This window comes from Lepisma saccharinum, chromosome 18 (assembly GCF_977018435.1).
Source record: "Lepisma saccharinum chromosome 18, izLepSacc3.1, whole genome shotgun sequence".
Classification (NCBI taxonomy): domain Eukaryota; kingdom Metazoa; phylum Arthropoda; class Insecta; order Zygentoma; family Lepismatidae; genus Lepisma; species Lepisma saccharinum.
Window position 1 is genome coordinate 4,199,087 of NC_139246.1, and position 19,966 is coordinate 4,219,052.

General features: G+C 37.5%; 1 long non-coding RNA gene across 1 annotated transcript; it reads left to right on the plus strand.

Annotated features, from left to right (window-relative positions):
• The first annotated feature begins 1,806 nt into the window (after positions 1-1,806).
• LOC146002612 (uncharacterized) lies at positions 1,807-14,717 on the plus strand. The gene is made up of 4 exons (XR_014443728.1): positions 1,807-1,838; positions 3,218-3,238; positions 11,380-11,400; positions 14,682-14,717. It is a non-coding gene; the product is annotated as an uncharacterized LOC146002612 (long non-coding RNA).
• The last annotated feature ends 5,249 nt before the right edge of the window (positions 14,718-19,966 follow it).

Below are 19,966 nucleotides of genomic sequence, written 5' to 3' on the forward strand. Positions count from 1 at the left end.
TGAATCATTTGGCAGCATTCAGATAGAATAAAGTGCTGCAATAACAATTATTTCAAATATCTTTTGTCTTTCACAAAGTTTTAAAGAACTGTTTGTTCATCTCTTTCGCAAGTCTGAATTTCTCTAATTCTAAATTCTTGATTTTTATTTATATACAGATGGCCAATAATAATTAAAATAATGAGAAAGTATTTTTTTATCTTTACAAGCGCAAGCCAAAGGTAAGTGGATTGTAAATTGAAACATTTCATTCATATAATGGAAATTAATTTTAAAATAACTGCTCGGGGTGTCAGTGGAGATCCATCCACGTAGTACACCCAATTGTCAACCTCACTTCCACGTAGTACACCCTGGACGGAATTTGGAGACTAACGAGGCTCTGGCGACTGGTCCAATGGCCAGTATAATTCTGTGTTGTCCTGTCTTTGTCCTTATTTGAGCCTCGGCCATTAACCAAGATAAGTTACACTATCGATCAGTGTAATAGGAAAATGAAATTTGATTATTTTATGAAGTTCACGAATCTTTACTCATCACAATTATACCGGGTGCGTCAAGAAACTTTGAAATGTCAGAGAAAATTTATTTTCCAATCTACAAAGTTAAATTTCTGGGAAAGGCTACAGTCCAGTTGAAAAATAATCGTACTTTCTGATCAAAATGAATGTTCCAAATTGTGGAGAAGTAAATGCTCAGAATGATAGGTTTCAGCTTCGATACATTTCTGAGTACGAAACACGACTGATTTCGTACTTTGCACAAAAGTGTCCAATGGGATTTCTGCACACACCGCTTGAATCTCATCCCAAAGTGTGTCCAGGTTACGTGGTTTACGACTGTACACCTCATATTTTACTGTGCCCCGTAAGAGAAAATCGAGCGGCGTAAGGTCTGGAGAGTGTGCAGGAAAGTCCATTGCGTCCTATCCACTGGCCTGGTACATCCAGGTATGCTCGCAGATCCCTGTGATAGTGCTGCGGGGCGCCATCTTGTTAGTAATAACACATGTAGTTGCACGAATGACAGGAAAATTGAATCAGCAAGCATTGTTAGGTACTTTTCTCCAGTTACAGTACCTTCAAAACGGAAAGGACCAATGAGTCCCCTAGGAGACAAACCACACCACACATTTTACCCAGCCAAATTCACAGCCGTTACAACAGTAATGTGGGGATTATCTTCAGCCCAGTACACACAATTATGCCTATTGACAGTTCCATTAAATGTGAATTGAACGTACGTCCGCCATGTTGATGTTACTCTCTTGACACTAACTGGGTTGCGCAACTAGATCGACGATTCTGCTGCCACCTGTTGAGGAAACACAGTATTTAGCGGACTCAGTCACGTCGAGATGGATGTGTTCATAAACACACGCTAAGTTGGTTTGGTGTTTTAAGTCCACTTTATGCGCAGTAAGGCTAATCGGGACTGGACCTACAGTTTAAAGTGGAATCCGAACCACTTGTGCCTCCACCGGGTATCGAACCCGGGACCCCTTGATTACAAGGCAATGACGCTACCACTGCGCACACACGCTAAGGTCTTGTAAAGAGAGAAGTTATGTAATCGTTTCACGTTGCCTTCTGTTACCTCTCGAACGCTAGTTCACATTTACTTATTTCTTTCAGTGCTCCTAGTGACAAATTCATTTCAACAATAATGCTGCATAATGATCATTGCTAACAGTGTATGTTCTAATATTTTTTCTCAATGCGAGAGATCGTTTTGAACGCTTGTAATTGTGGCAGAAATCTGTGTAATTACGTGAATTAAACAATGAAGGTAATTTTTCTTTAATATAGGCGCACAGTTTGGAGGGTTGTTGACACCGGGTAAGTGGAATAGTAAACTAAGTATTTATTTAATGCCTTTTTAACAATAGACACATAAGTAAATAGAGTTGGTAAAATTTTTTGATTGCTACACGACGAAATTACATATTTTCAAGCATGGAGAGCGAGAGAGAGCCAGCAAAATTGTGCAGGTTGAAGATATGCTTTATGTGAGGTTCTGAATAAAATCTTTAGAACACAACGTTCCCTTCCTCTTACAATATTGTTAGACATGTGTTTGTAATAACAATCCTATTGCATTGGAGGTTATACGTGGTACCATATCTTACTACTTTGAACTTTAACATTTTCAATTATATCGGCAAAAAATAATAATTTAATTCTTTATTTGTTGCTACCCGAAATAACCTTTTAAACATTTAGTTAATGTAATTATAACAAACCACCAGTAATGAAAGAATGACTATAATGTAGAACATTCTTGACAGATTTTTCACCCTCTATCAGGAATCTGTGAATGGATTTTTGCAAAGGAAAAGTAGCTTTTCCTCCCGATAAATATCTTACGTTTGAAGTTTTGGAAACTGCAAAAATAGCGTAGATGATGTATAAAGAAATTCTGCTTAATTGAAAGATTAAAAGAAATGCCAATGTTCAGTGTTGCATAAAGAACAAGTACTGCTATTATTATGTACATATTCACTGCAATTTCCAGTTTCGTTATAAAATATATCTCTTTTAAATCCAAAGGTGTTTACAGAAAATTAAAATATGAATATATTTTTCAATCCAATGTTTCAATCTGTCTTGATTGGTAATAGAAACAAGTATCTGTGAATGAAGATAGAAAAAAATTATCATATTTTTTTTATTTTAGAGGCGGACTCGGTTGTAGAACAGAGGAAGTAATAACATTTTAAATCGAACGAAACTAGTGAATTTATTTCCCATGACTTGGCCCTCTCCGTCCCTAACGATGGAGAAATGTATACATTACTCGAATGTATAATCATTGTGTAACTCAGTAGAAACGGAGTTTTCTCCTGAATATTCATCTATGGATTTAACATCAAAGACTCGGAGGAATATTTGCGAATATTGACTAATTATATCAGCGACTACACAACTTTCTCAATTTCAGTATTTTGTAAATTTTTGCAAAAGTGTCAAGAATAATTGTTTTGGTTGCATTTCAAAATACTTTTAACAATAAATACGAAACGAAAAATAAAACATAGAATTAAATTTCTCTACTGTCGGAACACGCAGAAATAATAGGGCTACCTGTTTCTTTTATACTCTACTGTCAATGTAACGAAGAATTTTATTGTGATACGTTTGAAGAGAATTTCATACCACCTTTTATCCATTTTGTATATTATTGTCTTCTTCATCTATTTTATTTCTTTATATTACAGGTCAGATTTCGCCGGAATTTGGTAAGCAAAATGAGTGATATGCCAAAAGAATATAAAATATGTAATTAACTATATCTATAACATAATGAGTTCATTGAGATATCCTAGTTCACATGAAAAGTAGCGGTGGGAAAAAAATTAGACATGAACAGTTATCCATGGTAGTATCCAACTGTATGTCTGCCCGTCCGTCTGTCCGTGTTAACTTTCACAGTAACCTAGAAACTATAGAACCAACGGAGACATACTATGCTGGACTAATTGACCTACCATATTACACATCAATATAAAATCAACAAACTCTCATGTCTTACCGTGACAAGCGACAGTCGATAATAAAAGCTATGTATCGTTATCTGGTTATTAAAATGTGGTCACTAACAATGATATATTAACAGTAAATTACATTTCTCTATTCGAAGAGAAAGTGTGACATTATAATATTGGGGGAAGGATTCCAGTGAATGCTGGAAATACAAGGAAAATATATGCAGCAATATGTCTTAAAATAAAAAATTTAGAGACACTGAACGGTATTCGTTTTCCCAGCCCCTCTCCCACAAATTCAATTCTGCTTGTGTACATATCATTACTAGAGAGTAAATTCAAGTTCTTTCGACACCATTCGAAGATTCAAGAAAAATATTTTTCAACGAACGTGCTTGATGTATAAGTTTTACTGCATAACAGCAAAGTACATTTGTCTCTGGCACAAACTCTTTTTGCGATACATTTGTTGTCTACAAAAAAGGTCATTTAGAAGTATTATTCATTCAGACGAGTGTACTTTTTCGTGGCGCTTAGAAATATGCGGAACTTGTAATGTAAACTATTTTCAATAGCTGCCTCTAATGATTATTAATATAAAGAACATCTCTAAATGTGTGTTAACAAAGAATGAGACTTTTTTCATCACAATCTGTCCGAAAGAAGTCGGGACGGACACCAACTGCCCGACTAAATCGGGATATTCGACAGCCTTAAAAGTAAAATGACCAAACATTGAAAAATACAGACTCCTGAAGCCTCCATCCACATCCTTAAATCCAAGAGAAGAATTGAATTTCTTTCAAACTGGAAAAAATAGAGATGTTATATTTGTAGCTTCTTAGAGGCTTACATTTAATTATTTTATAGTTCGATGGGCTGCCACCCATGGCCCCTCACATGGGTATGAACCTAATGTGCTGTTATTTGATAAGTAGTTCTTTAATCATATTGTCATGAAAGGTGGTTGCATGATGATCACTCTGTTCGTATTTCTCTACTAATCGCGAATAATTTGGCAGCATTCAGATAGAATAAAGCGCTGCAATAACAAAGAACTGTGTGTTCACCTCAACTGAAAAATAAAGTGTTTCATGTTCATGAATCATCTCTGTCTCCATGTCTCAGTTTTCGAACAAAATACTGGATTACATAATATGCAATCATTTCATACGTCAGTATTTTATTTTACCATTTACAACTCTATAATAATTAATGATCATATTTGATAAGGAAATAGATGCTGATTGGAATTAATTTATTTTTGGCCATGGCTCTATTTATACAGATCACTGTACTCTACTGCGTTGATAAATTTAAATTTTACTTCATATTTTCTGATTATTAATAATAAAAATTGAATTATTCCATTGAAGTAAACAATACTTTTATTTCTCACATATTTATTTTATCGTTCAGTGTAATAGGAAAACGAAATTTGAATATTTTATGAAGTTAACTCATCACAATTATACCGGGTGCGTCAAGAAACTTTGAACTCTCAGAGAAAATTTATTTTCCAATCTACAAGGTTAAATTTCTGGGAATATAAAGTCTACAGTCCATTTTGAAAAATAATCGTAATTTCTGATCAAACAGAATGTTCCAAATGGTGGATAAAGTAAATGTTCAGAATGATAGCTTTCAGCTTCGATACATTTCTGAGTACGAACCACGACTGATTTCGTACTTTGCACAAAAGTGTCCAATGGGATTTCTGCACACACCGCTTGAATCTCATCCCAAAGTGTGTCCAGGTTACGTGGTTTACGACTGTACACCTCATATTTTACTGTGCCCCGTAAGAGAAAATCGAGCGGCGTAAGGTCTGGAGAGTGTGCAGGAAAGTCCATTGCGTCCTATCCACTGGCCTGGTACATCCAGGTATGCTCGCAGATCCCTGTGATAGTGCTGCGGGGCGCCATCTTGTTAGTAATAACACATGTAGTTGCACGAATGACAGGAAAATTGAATCAGCAAGCATTGTTAGGTACTTTTCTCCAGTTACAGTACCTTCAAAACGGAAAGGACCAATGAGTCCCCTAGGAGACAAACCACACCACACATTTTACCCAGCCAAATTCACAGCCGTTACAACAGTAATGTGGGGATTATCTTCAGCCCAGTACACACAATTATGCCTATTGACAGTTCCATTAAATGTGAATTGAACGTACGTCCGCCATGTTGATGTTACTCTCTTGACACTAACTGGGTTGCGCAACTAGATCGACGATTCTGCTGCCACCTGTTGAGGAAACACAGTATTTAGCGGACTCAGTCACGTCGAGATGGATGTGTTCATAAACACACGCTAAGGTCTTGTAAAGAGAGAAGTTATGTAATCGTTTCACGTTGCCTTCTGTTACCTCTCGAACGCTAGTTCACATTTACTTATTTCTTTCAGTGCTCCTAGTGACAAATTCATTTCAACAATAATGCTGCATAATGATCATTGCTAACAGTGTATGTTCTAATATTTTTTCTCAATGCGAGAGATCGTTTTGAACGCTTGTAATTGTGGCAGAAATCTGTGTAATTACGTGAATTAAACAATATGGGTAATTTTTCTTTAATATAGGGGTACAGTTTGGAGTGTGACACGTCCTTTCCCATTGCACAAATATTTATTGTTAATATTTATTGTTATTAATTATCGTTTCTTGTGCAAATGTTTATTATTCTTTAATATTAATTTCTGTAATTTACCTATCACTGATAATGTCAGGATAGTGACTAACCTGTATATAATTATCTTGTTAAGAGCTGTTGCCATGGCAATTACGAGTGTCTTTTGTCTTGACTAAGGAGTTCGGGCTTCAAGTGAAAAAAAGAGTGGTTAAGTTGAATTGTAAGAAGCTGTTATTTCTTTGACTGAAGTGGATTTTATGCACATAAGTATTTATTTTGCTAAGACGTAAAATATAATTATTTTCTCTTAGCGAAAACTTGACTTTGATTTGTTTTGACCAACGAACGAAGAGAGATATTACCCCATACCCTGAGAGGTATCACGTGTATGCTTTCGAGTCTTTCATGTGAACTTATTATTTGTTCTTTTACTTAAATCATGTTCTTTTGACTAAAGAACGTGTCAATATTTTGGCGCAACAACGGGGGGCCCGAAATCTGTTGTTTCGTTAGTGGTGTTCATTTTTGTGTGTTCGTGAAGAGTAATTGATTTGTGATTGTGATGGAAATTCTGTGCTAGAAGACTATGGATAAGAAGATGTTGAGAAGTGCAGGTAAATCATCGGCTGAGGAAAATGAATCTCCAGTGCAGTCAGTTCCAGTTACAGCAGACCTGCTTTCTTCAATACGGATTATGTTGGAGGAAAGTACAAGGGCTATGGAAACTAAAATTTAGGGAAACATTAGAGAAATTTCCAGCAATCTGGAAGCAAAGATACAAGAAAACGCCATTGCTTTGGATTCTCTGGAATCAAAAATTAAGGAAAACATTAGAGAACGTTCCAGCAATCTGGAAGCAAAGATCCAAGAAAACGCCATTGCTTTGGATTCTCTGGAATCAAAAATTAAGGAAAACATTAGAGAACGTTCCAGCAATCTGGAAGCAAAGATCCAAGAAAACGCCATTGCTTTGGATTCTCTGGAATCAAAAATTAAGGAAAACATTAGAGAAAGTTCCAGGAATCTGGAAGCTAAGTTTCAGGTGAATGTAGCCATGTTGGAATGCAGTTTGAACTTAAAGTTAGAGGAAAGTGGTAGAAATCTGGTGGAATCACAAAGGCGCTTAGAAGAGAAGTTTTCACAGGGTTATTCGAAACTCACAGAATCTGCTTTGGAGATGGGACAGAGACTGGACAATTTGACTGTAAAAATGGAAGAAAATCAACAGAAGATAAAAGAAAGCATTCAAATAGAGATCGTTAACTTACGTCAGACATGTGAAGCAAACTCTCTACAAGTGGAATCAAATGTGCAAAAAGAAATTGCCCTGTTGAGAGAAGAGGTTGAACAATCTCAGGGTAACTTTCGTAAGGAAATCGCTGAAGAACAGAGCAGTTTCAGAAAGGAAGTGTTTGAAAATGTGAATCACCAGGTAACTGTTATCACAGATAAGTTAGAAGATACCATTAATCACAAAGTGGCAGACAAACTTGCTGAGAATATAAATGAAACCGAGGGATACCGAAAAGCTGACGAAGAATGGAGGAAAACAGTTGAAACTAAACAAGACAAATTTTCCTCAGATATTGGTCATATCTGTAGTGAAATTGTTCATATTTCTGATCAGCTGAATAGGTTACAGATCCAGACGAACTCTGATCATCCTAAAATCCACCGTGTTGATGAAGGTTCTGGAAGATCGACATTTTATCCCATCTGTTCAGATGAAGCTTCAAACCTACAAGGAAAAACGTCACGGAAGAAGAGGTACGAGAAGATGAACGAATCCAGCTCCTCAGACAGTGAATCAACTGCTCGCAGCAGAAGAAACAGAAGAGAGCCTTCTTCACGCATTGTACACACTGGGGTAACTCCTAGGATGTCAGACATCAATTCCATGAGAAAGTTCGACGGCACTATTGTCGCTACTTCAGTTGAAATATATTTAAAGGAATTGAATACAAACTTTGAAATTCTACAGATTCCTCAACATTATAGGCTTGAAAACATTCCACGTTTGTTAACTGGAAAGGCCTATCACTGGTTTTATTCGCATAAGAACGATTTCCGCACTTACTCTGATTTTTGCAGAGAATTCAAGAAGCGTTTTGCTTCAGCAGAAGCGAAAGAGAGAGAATTGTCGTCTGTGAGGACTAGGCGGTACAATAAGCAGAACGATAACAGTGTGGAGGAATATATTTGGTCTGTGTACTCTGCCTATAGGAATCTGAGTAATCATTACACCGAGCAGGAAGTAGTTAACCTAATCATCGGACAGCTACCTTTTAGAGTAAAGCAATTGTGCTTGGCTCATGCTCCGAACACCGTGGATCTCTTAGCGGATTTTGTTAAGAGATATGAGCAAGCAGAGGAACAAGATGCTTGACGGTCTACATGGAGACGAGAAACTGGCTCTCAACAAAACAGCAGAGATGTTCAAAGAACGTCTAGAATTCGCTTAGTTCAGCAACAAAATAGGAGTAACCCAGCTGAGAGTCCATACCCTAGAAATGGAAATAATTACCGTCAACAGCGTCAGTTTAGATCACGACGAGAATATCCAGCTTCCAGAGGTAATCCTTACGATAGACCGTATCCTAACAACGGGTTTTCCTCCCCGAGTCAACAACGTTTATCTCCACCGAGAGATAGCAATAATGCTCCCGGGAGTCAAATGACGAGCAGTGGCGTGCAGACAGACATTGTTGAATCATATCCCAGCGTTGAGCAACAGCGTAGTGTGGCAGTAACGAGGAACTTCTGTTGGGATACCGGATCTAATCTGGATCAGGTGCGGGACTTTACCCCTCGCCTAGCATAGAACTATCCTTTATGTTAGGCAGTCTCGGAGGGAACTGGTTGCAAGAAGAAAGATTTTACAGTCTGGTGACAAAGATATTATGCTGATATTCATAACAAATCAGAATTTACCTGTACTTTAAGGCAGATCGTTCAGTATAAAAATTCAGTGAGCTAGAACTAGAATTCAGAACTTGAATTTGTAGGCAAGCGTAACTCGTGCTCGAAACTACTGTAAGCACCATTCTAATGGAAATTTTAATTGTTAAAGATTTACGATATGAGCTGCTGTTGGTTAATTGTTTCTGCGAAAGTATAAAACTGAGTTCAGTCTTAAACTATGAAAAGTATATTTAATGGTGGATGGAGTGTCTATTTAAAAAGGAGCTAGAAGAGAATAATTCCGTAGACAAGTAAATAAGGGTCCGGAAATTTAAAGCTAGCCATTAGAAATGGATTCCTTCACCAGAAGATATGAAAAAGAAGATTGATTCCAGTAAATTTACTGAAAATGGAACGAAGAACCGATTTAAGTTGATATCTTCACGATCAATAGAAAAGTGTCTTTGGAAAGGCCTGGCACTGGAAACGTTTTCTATGAGTTTGTGGTTACGACATGTTGTAGAACGAGAGCATATTTGAATAGGCTGCTGAATGTTTATTTGATCTGGTCTTCTTAGTTGTATGAAGTGTCATAGTTTATTTATGATGTATCAGAAGTCCCATGCTGTACAAAAAGTTGAATATTTCTTCAAGCATCCAGTTTTATCTCGGAACCTGTGAACTAAAGACATGAAGAATTGTAGACTGTTTTCCAGAGATTGAAACCAAAATCTCCTAGACTGTTCAAAGTATCCCAGTTCGTCGTCGATTTTGATTTTTCTTCGGAGGGGGCAATTGACACGTCCTTTCCCATTGCACAAATATTTATTGTTAATATTTATTGTTATTAATTATCGTTTCTTGTGCAAATGTTTATTGTTCTTTAATATTAATTTCTGTAATTTACCTATCACTGATAATGTCAGGATAGTGATTAACCTGTATATAATTATCTTGTTAAGAGCTGCTGCCATGGCAATTACGAGTGTCTTTTGTCTTGGCTTAGGAGTTCGGGCTTCAAGTGAAAATAAGAGTGGTTAAGTTGAATTGTAAGAAGCTGTTATTTCTTTGACTGAAGTGGATTTTATGCACATAAGTATTTATTTTGCTAAGACGTAAAATATAATTATTTTCTCTTAGCGAAAACTTGACTTTGATTTGTTTTGACCAACGAACGAAGAGAGATATTACCCCATACCCTGAGAGGCATCACGTGTATGCTTTCGAGTCTTTCATGTGAACTTATTATTTGTTCTTTTACTTAAATCATGTTCTTTTGACTAAAGAACGTGTCAAGTGTTGTTGACACCGGGTAAGTGAATAGTAAATTAAGTATTTATTTAATGCCTTTTTAACAATAGACACATAAGTAAATAGAGTTGGTAAAATTATTTGCTTGCTACACGACGAAATTATATATTTTCAAGCAAGGAGAGCGAGAGAGAGACAGCAAAATTGTGCACGTTAAAGATATGCTTAAGTGAGGTTCTGAATAAAATCTTTAGAACACAACGTTCCCTTCCTCTTACAAGAAATTTAGAACTAATATTGTTAGACATGTGTTTGTGATAACAATCCTATTGCATTGGAGGTTATACATGGTACCATATCTTACTACTTTGAACTTTAACATTTTCAATTATATCGGCAAAAAATAATAATTTAATTCTTTATTTGTTGCTATCCGAAATAACCTTTTAAATATTTGGTTAATGTAATTATAACAAACCACCATTCTTCACAGATTTTTCACCCTCTATCAGGAGAGAACTATGCGTACATCTGAGAAAGAATACTTCAGGCAAGAAACTGAATTTCGTTCGAGTTCTAGACTTTGCGTATCATAGCATAGGCTCAACCTTTTTCAACTCACTGTAGTGAAGCAAGAATGCATTTTTGCAAAGGAAAAGTAGCTTTTACGCCCGATAAATATCTTACGTATGAAGTTTTGGAAACTGCAAAAATAGCATGGATGATGTATAAAGAAATTCTGCTTAATTGAAAGATTAAAAGAAATGCCAATGTGCAATGTTGTATAACGAACAGTATGGAATAAAGAACAAGTTATTCTATTATTATGTACATATTACCTGCATTTCCAGTTTCATTATAAAATATATATCTTTTAAATCCAAAGGTGTTTGCAGAAAAATTAAAATATGAATATATTTTTCAATCCAATGTTTCAACTTGTCTTGATTGATAATAGAAACTATTATCTGTGAATGATGATAGAAGAAAAAATATCATATCTTTTTTATTTTAGAGGCGGACTCAAAAAAAAATTCATATCATTTCATATCACCTTTTATTCATTTTTATATTATTGTCTTCTTCATCTATTTTATTTCTTCATATTACAGGTCAGTTTACGCTTGGATCTGGTAAGCAAAGTTGGTGATTTACCAAAAGAAGACAAAATGTGTAATTAACTGTATCTATAACATAATGAGTTCATTGAGATATACTAGTTGACATTAAAAGTAGCGGTGGGAAAAAAATTAGACATGAACAGTTATCGATGGTAGTATCCAACTGTATGTCTGTCCGTCCGTCTGTCCGTGTTAACTATCACAGTAACTTAAAAACTATAGAACCAACGGAGACATAATATGCTGGACTAAGAGACCTACCATATTACACATCAATATAAAATGAACAAACTCTCATGTCTCACCGTTACAAGCGACAGTCGATAATAAAAACTATGTATCGATATCTGGTTACTAAAATGTGGTCACTAACAATGATATATTAATGATATATTATACTGTACTTGAAAGTCTCTTCCTAGCCTGCGTTGTGTACAGAAAGAGTTGATATCTGACGGATGGAACTCCACACTTCGGCCAAGGTCGTCGCTGATGCGGTCTTCTGCAGCGTGGGAATCGTGCTTTCCTCAGCTTTGCAGCGAACGGTAACTTCGGAGTATCTGCCGGGCAGCAGCTTCACATCGTAGTGCCCCTAGATCTTCGTGTAATCTCGCTGGTTGGCCGGAGTGGGTTTTTCTTTGTCTGCCAGGGGCATGTGGTCGTTCTGTAGTTTGGGCTCCTTTGCATTTTTTCCTTGTCTGGGGTGGTTTGTCTGGTTGCGTCTTGGGGGGGGGGCTTGGTACAGGTTTTCCTGGTATATAGTTTCTAAGGGGGTGACTCTGGTATGGGTTGTTCTGCTGTAGCCTCTCTGGGGTGGATTGCCCTTCTGGTCTCATCTGGGTGGTTGTTCTCGTCTGCAGGGTTGTCGTCCGGGGTAGTTCCTCTTATCTGTGGCGCTTCGCCATTCGGTGGTCAGGTGTCCGTGCTCATCGGAGAGGGGGGGGGGAATTCATGGAAGGAGGTTCTTATTTATGATAGCCGTTGAGAGTAGGCTAGTGTGTACGGAGTGAGTTGTTGTATGGTGGTTTGGGATGCAGTATCCTTGTGGGGATGGTGGTCGGGAGTTACTTGGTGAAGGTGTGTGTGGATGGGGACCCTGGTGGATTGGAGGCAAGATCGACCTTGTAGGAGGCGGCGGGGGTGGAACTGGGGGCCGAATTTGCTTGTTTCAGATGGGGTATGCTACAATAATGTTGTGTTTTCGGCTGGGTGGGGGCGGTTTTTTTTTTTTTTTTTTATGAAAAAAATATTTTATGGTCGAAGGCGTCTGTTTTGCGCAGGCATAGAAAAAAGGGGATGATATGAAACACTTTGTGTTGATATAGTAGATAGAGGGTGATAATAGATTGCCAGATAAAGCTAATAATGGTTGGAAAATCTGTATGAAGGAGGTAGGGGGTCTTGGTTTGTATTTTAAAGGTCTTATATTGAGTTATGTTGAGGTGGAGAATGTGCCAAGTCCAGTCGGGATGGTATAATTTGGTTGCATTTAGAGTAGGAGAAATTTTATAGTAGTCATTTATTTAGAAGTTTAAATTGTTGGCTGTTGCAGCTGGGAGTACGTGAATTCATCGTTGTGTGGCTGAGGGTTCGAGTCCACAAGGCTAAGAAGGATGTATTCGAATTTCCTTGGTGATTTTTACATCTGTGCTAAATGCTACGTGAAGCATAATAGCCCCATGTTCTTTATATGTCAAAATGTTTATATTGCTAAAGGTGCCGTTGGCGTATTTTAAAGTTGTTGGGGGAGCTGGGGTGTTGATTATTAAATTTAGTAATTAAAATGAGTAAAATGTGAGTAATGGCAAACATATGCGCAGGGGTCCATTGTGTCTTTTACAGTTGCTTTTTTTTTGGAAAAGCAGTAGTTTTTTCCGTGGAATGGTAATAGACAGAACTTTTGCATGTGGATGTGTGTGGCAATTCTCAAGATCCGTTCCAGTTATTATTACAATGTTTTCATTAAAATCTAAAGCAATATACCAGGTTGAGTCAAATGATTTTCCGTTCGTTCACATTGAAACAGTGGAACCGGTGAAAATTCCTGGAAAGCTAAGCAAACAGCTCGCGGTGGGCACATGATTTGCACACCACCTGGTACATCCATTCAAAAAGGCACAACACATTTCAACAAGACACAGTGCAATTTCGGCGGTTCGTGATGGAGGTAGACAAATTAGCCGTGCTTATCTTCTTACGACATTATTGGAAAAAATGTGTGAAACCTGCGAGTGCTGCTAGGGAAATATGTGTGGTGGAAGGTGAGGGAGCAGGTAATATTACGACAGCACAGAAATGGCAAAAGCCGTGTTCTCGTCTGGGGACATGGGTGTGGAAGACAAACCCCGATGTGGGAGACTGGATTCCATGAATGCAGATGACCTGCTACAGCACATGGCAGCCGATGCAAGCGTCAGTACACGGCAAGTGGCACGACAGGTTGGATCGTCCCAAAGCACCATGATTCGCTCTCTTCACCAAGTGGGTTTTGCCTCTCGATGGCCTCGACTTGTGTTTCACGAGTTGACACCACAATAGATTGAATGACTAGTCTCCATCTGTGATCAATTGCTTCAAAATCGACGGGACGACAGGTTTTTGCATTGAATTGTCCAAGGTGACGAAAAGCAGAACTTCCCACGAAATTCTGCCAGTGGTTTGCAGTGGTTGCAGCCACCGCAATGTGCAATGAAACTTCTTCAACGAGGACGGTTTGAAAGGAAGGTCATGTTGTGCATATGGTGGAACATCGTTTGTCCAGTGTTCTGGAACTTGTAGCAGATGGTCGTGGTGTCGATGACAAATTTTACGTTATACAATTGCATCGGGTCCATAATGCTATGTTCCAGAAGTACCCATCATTGTTGGATCAGAAGAGAGCTTTGTTGGAGGTCAATAACGCCCAATTCCACCGTTCACACTTTTTTTTACCCAGAAAAAGCAGGAATTGAAGTTGTACTTGCATTTGACAGCATTCAGATAGAATAAAGCGCTGCAATAACAATTGCTTCACATATATTTTCTCATTCAGAAACCATTAAAGAAATGTTTGTTCACCATAACTGAAAGAAGAAAGTGTTTCATGTTCATTAATAATTTCTGTTTCGAGATCTCAATCTTCTTACTTTCATATTCGATCGGAAGGGGTATTCCTAGGCATAATTCTCTCGCTAGTCTCAATTTCTTTATTTCTAGAAATAATTAGTTTCAATTTTTTTAATTCCTTATGTCGTGATTTTAAATTATATACAGATGGCTAATAATAATTATAATAATGAAAATGTGTTTTTTAGCTCCACAAGCGGGAGCCCAAGCAGTACTAGGTAAGTGGATTTCATTCACATCATGGAAATTAATATTAGAATAACTACTCCTATCGTTTATCGCCTTTGGAATCATTTTTACTATGAGGTATAATGTATACTTCTGGACAAAATACTGGTTGACAAAATTGCAATCACTTCATACGTCACTATTGTTTTCTACTATTTACAACTCCATGATAATAAATGCTCATACTTGAGAAAGAAATAGATAGATGCTGATTGGAACTAATACAGTATATTTTTAGCTATGTCTATTTATACAGATCACTGTGCTCTTCGTCGTTGATAAATTTAAATTTTACTTCATATTTTCTGATTATTAATAATAAAAATTGAATTATTCCATTGAAGTAAACAATACTTTTATTTCTCACATATTTATTTTATCGTTCAGTGTAATAGGAAAATGAAATTTGAATATTTTATGAAGTTAACTCATCACAATTATACCGGGTGCGTCAAGAAACTTTGAACTCTCAGAGAAAATTTATTTTCCAATCTACAAGGTTAAATTTCTGGGAATATAAAGTCTACAGTCCATTTTGAAAAATAATCGTAATTTCTGATCAAACTGAATGTTCCAAATGGTGGATAAAGTAAATGTTCAGAATGATAGCTTTCAGCTTCGATACATTTCTGAGTACGAATCACGACTGATTTCGTACTTTGCACAAAAGTGTCCAATTTGATTTCTGCACACACCGCTTGAATCTCATCCCAAAGTGTGTCCAGGTTACGTGGTTTACGACTGTACACCTCATATTTTACTGTGCCCCGTAAGAGAAAATCGAGCGGCGTAAGGTCTGGAGAGTGTGCAGGAAAGTCCATTGCGTCCTATCCACTGGCCTGGTACATCCAGGTATGCTCGCAGATCCCTGTGATAGTGCTGCGGGGCGCCATCTTGTTAGTAATAACACATGTAGTTGCACGAATGACAGGAAAATTGAATCAGCAAGCATTGTTAGGTACTTTTCTCCAGTTACAGTACCTTCAAAACGGAAAGGACCAATGAGTCCCCTAGGAGACAAACCACACCACACATTTTACCCAGCCAAATTCACAGCCGTTACAACAGTAATGTGGGGATTATCTTCAGCCCAGTACACACAATTATGCCTTTTGACAGTTCCATTAAATGTGAATTGAACGTACGTCCGCCATGTTGATGTTACTCTCTTGACACTAACTGAGTTGCGCAACTAGATCGACGATTCTGCTGCCACCTGTTGAGGAAACCCAGTATGTAGCGGACTCAGTCACGTCGAGATGGATGTGTTCATAAACACACGCTAAGGTCTTGGCAAGAGAGAAGTTATGTAATCGTTTCACGTTGCCTTCTCTTACATCTCGAACGCTAGTTCACATTTACTTATTTCTTTCAGTGCTGCTAGTGACAAATTCATTTCAACACTAAGGCTGCATAATGATCATTGCTAACAGTGTATGTTCTAATATTTTTTCTCAATGCGAGAGATCGTTTTGAACGCTTGTAATTGTGTCAGAAATCTGTGTAATTACGTGAATTAAACAATATGGGTAATTTTTCTTTAATATAGGGGTACAGTTTGGAGTGTGACACGTCCTTTCCCATTGCACAAATATTTATTGTTAATATTTATTGTTATTAATTATCGTTTCTTGTGCAAATGTTTATTGTTCTTTAATATTAATTTCTGTAATTTACCTTTCACTGATAATGTCAGGATAGTGACTAACCTGTATATAATTATCTTGTTAAGAGCTGTTGCCATGGCAATTACGAGTGTCTTTTGTCTTGGCTTAGGAGTTCGGGCTTCAAGTGAAAATAAGAGTGGTTAAGTTGAATTGTAAGAAGCTGTTATTTCTTTGACTGAAGTGGATTTTATGCACATAAGTATTTATTTTGCTAAGACGTAAAATATAATTATTTTCTCTTAGCGAAAACTTGACTTTGATTTGTTTTGACCAACGAACGAAGAGAGATATTACCCCATACCCTGAGAGGTATCACGTGTATGCTTTCGAGTCTTTCATGTGAACTTATTATTTGTTCTTTTACTTAAATCATGTTCTTTTGACTAAAGAACGTGTCAATATTTTGGCGCAACAACGGGGGGCCCGAAATCTGTTGTTTCGTTAGTGGTGTTCATTTTTGTGTGTTCGTGAAGAGTAATTGATTTGTGATTGTGATGGAAATTCTGTGCTAGAAGACTATGGATAAGAAGATGTTGAGAAGTGCAGGTAAATCATCGGCTGAGGAAAATTAATCTCCAGTGCAGTCAGTTCCAGTTACAGCAGACCTGCTTTCTTCAATACGGATTATGTTGGAGGAAAGTACAAGGGCTATGGAAACTAAAATTCAGGGAAACATTAGAGAAAGTTCCAGCAATCTGGAAGCAAAGATCCAAGAAAACGCCATTGCTTTGGATTCTCTGGAATCAAAAATTAAGGAAAACATTAGAGAACGTTCCAGCAATCTGGAAGCAAAGATCCAAGAAAACGCCATTGCTTTGGATTCTCTGGAATCAAAAATTAAGGAAAACATTAGAGAACGTTCCAGCAATCTGGAAGCAAAGATCCAAGAAAACGCCATTGCTTTGGATTCTCTGGAATCAAAAATTAAGGAAAACATTAGAGAAAGTTCCAGCAATCTGGAAGCTAAGTTTCAGGAGAATGTAGCCATGTTGGAATGCAGTTTGAACTTAAAGTTAGAGGAAAGTGGTAGAAATCTCTTGGAATCAGAAAGGCGCTTAGAAGAGAAGTTTTCACAGGGTTATTCGAAACTCACAGAATCTGCTTTGGAGATGGGACAGAGACTGGACAATTTGACTGTAAAAATGGAAGAAAATCAACAGAAGATAAAAGAAAGCATTCAAATAGAGATCGTTAACTTACGTCAGACATGTGAAGCAAACTCTCTACAAGTGGAATCAAATGTGCAAAAAGAAATTGCCCTGTTGAGAGAAGAGGTTGAACAATCTCAGGGTAACTTTCGTAAGGAAATCGCTGAAGAACAGAGCAGTTTCAGAAAGGAAGTGTTTGAAAATGTGAATCACCAGGTAACTGTTATCACAGATAAGTTAGAAGATACCATTAATCACAAAGTGGCAGACAAACTTGCTGAGAATATAAATGAAACCGAGGGATACCGAAAAGCTGACGAAGAATGGAGGAAAACAGTTGAAACTAAACAAGACAAATTTTCCTCAGATATTGGTCATATCTGTAGTGAAATTGTTCATATTTCTGATCAGCTGAATAGGTTACAGATCCAGACGAACTCTGATCATCCTAAAATCCACCGTGTTGATGAAGGTTCTGGAAGATCGACATTTTATCCCATCTGTTCAGATGAAGCTTCAAACCTACAAGGAAAAACGTCACGGAAAAAGAGGTACGAGAAGATGAACGAATCCAGCTCCTCAGACAGTGAATCAACTGCTCGCAGCAGAAGAAACAGATGAGAGCCTTCTTCACGCATTGTACACACTGGGGTAACTCCTAGGATGTCAGACATCAATTCCATGAGAAAGTTCGACGGCACTATTGTCGCTATTTCAGCTGAAATATATTTAAAGGAATTGAATACAAACTTTGAAATTCTACAGATTCCTCAACATTATAGGCTTGAAATCATTCCACGTTTGTTAACTGGAAAGGCCTATCACTGGTTTTATTCGCATAAGAACGATTTCCGCACTTACTCTGATTTTTGCAGAGAATTCAAGAAGCGTTTTGCTTCAGCAGAAGCGAAAGAGAGAGAATTGTCGTCTGTGAGGACTAGGCGGTGCAATAAGCAGAATGATAACAGTGTGGAGGAATATATTTGGTCTGTGTACTCTGCCTATAGGAATCTGAGTAATCATTACACCGAGCAGGAAGTAGTTAACCTAATCATCGGACAGCTACCTTTTAGAGTAAAGCAATTGTGCTTGGCTCATGCTCCGAACACCGTGGATCTCTTAGCGGATTTTGTTAAGAGATATGAGCAAGCAGAGGAACAAGATGCTTGACGGTCTACATGGAGACGAGAAACTGGCTCTCAACAAAACAGCAGAGATGTTCAAAGAACGTCTAGAATTCGCTTAGTTCAGCAACAAAAGAGGAGTAACCCAGCTGAGAGTCCATACCCTAGAAATGGAAATAATTACCGTCAACAGCGTCAGTTTAGATCACGACGAGAATATCCAGCTTCCAGAGGTAATCCTTACGATAGACCGTATCCTAACAACGGGTTTTCCTCCCCGAGTCAACAACGTTTATCTCCACCGAGAGATAGCAATAATGCTCCCGGGAGTCAAATGACGAGCAGTGGCGTGCAGACAGACATTGTTGAATCATATCCCAGCGTTGAGCAACAGCGTAGTGTGGCAGTAACGAGGAACTTCTGTTGGGATACCGGATCTAATCTGGATCAGGTGCGGGACTTTACCCCTCGCCTAGCATAGAACTATCCTTTATGTTAGGCAGTCTCGGAGGGAACTGGTTGCAAGAAGAAAGATTTTACAGTCTGGTGACAAAGATATTATGCTGATATTCATAACAAATCAGAATTTACCTGTACTTTAAGGCAGATCGTTCAGTATAAAAATTCAGTGAGCTAGAACTAGAATTCAGAACTTGAATTTGTAGGCAAGCGTAACTCGTGCTCGAAACTACTGTAAGCACCATTCTAATGGAAATTTTAATTGTTAAAGATTTACGATATGAGCTGCTGTTGGTTAATTGTTTCTGCGAAAGTATAAAACTGAGTTCAGTCTTAAACTATGAAAAGTATATTTAATGGTGGATGGAGTGTCTATTTAAAAAGGAGCTAGAAGAGAATAATTCCGTAGACAAGTAAATAAGGGTCCGGAAATTTAAAGCTAGCCATTAGAAATGGATTCCTTCACCAGAAGATATGAAAAAGAAGATTGATTCCAGTAAATTTACTGAAAATGGAACGAAGAACCGATTTAAGTTGATATCTTCACGATCAATAGAAAAGTGTCTTTGGAAAGGCCTGGCACTGGAAACGTTTTCTATGAGTTTGTGGTTACGACATGTTGTAGAACGAGAGCATATTTGAATAGGCTGCTGAATGTTTATTTGATCTGGTCTTCTTAGTTGTATGAAGTGTCATAGTTTATTTATGATGTATCAGAAGTCCCATGCTGTACAAAAAGTTGAATATTTCTTCAAGCATCCAGTTTTATCTCGGAACCTGTGAACTAAAGACATGAAGAATTGTAGACTGTTTTCCAGAGATTGAAACCAAAATCTCCTAGACTGTT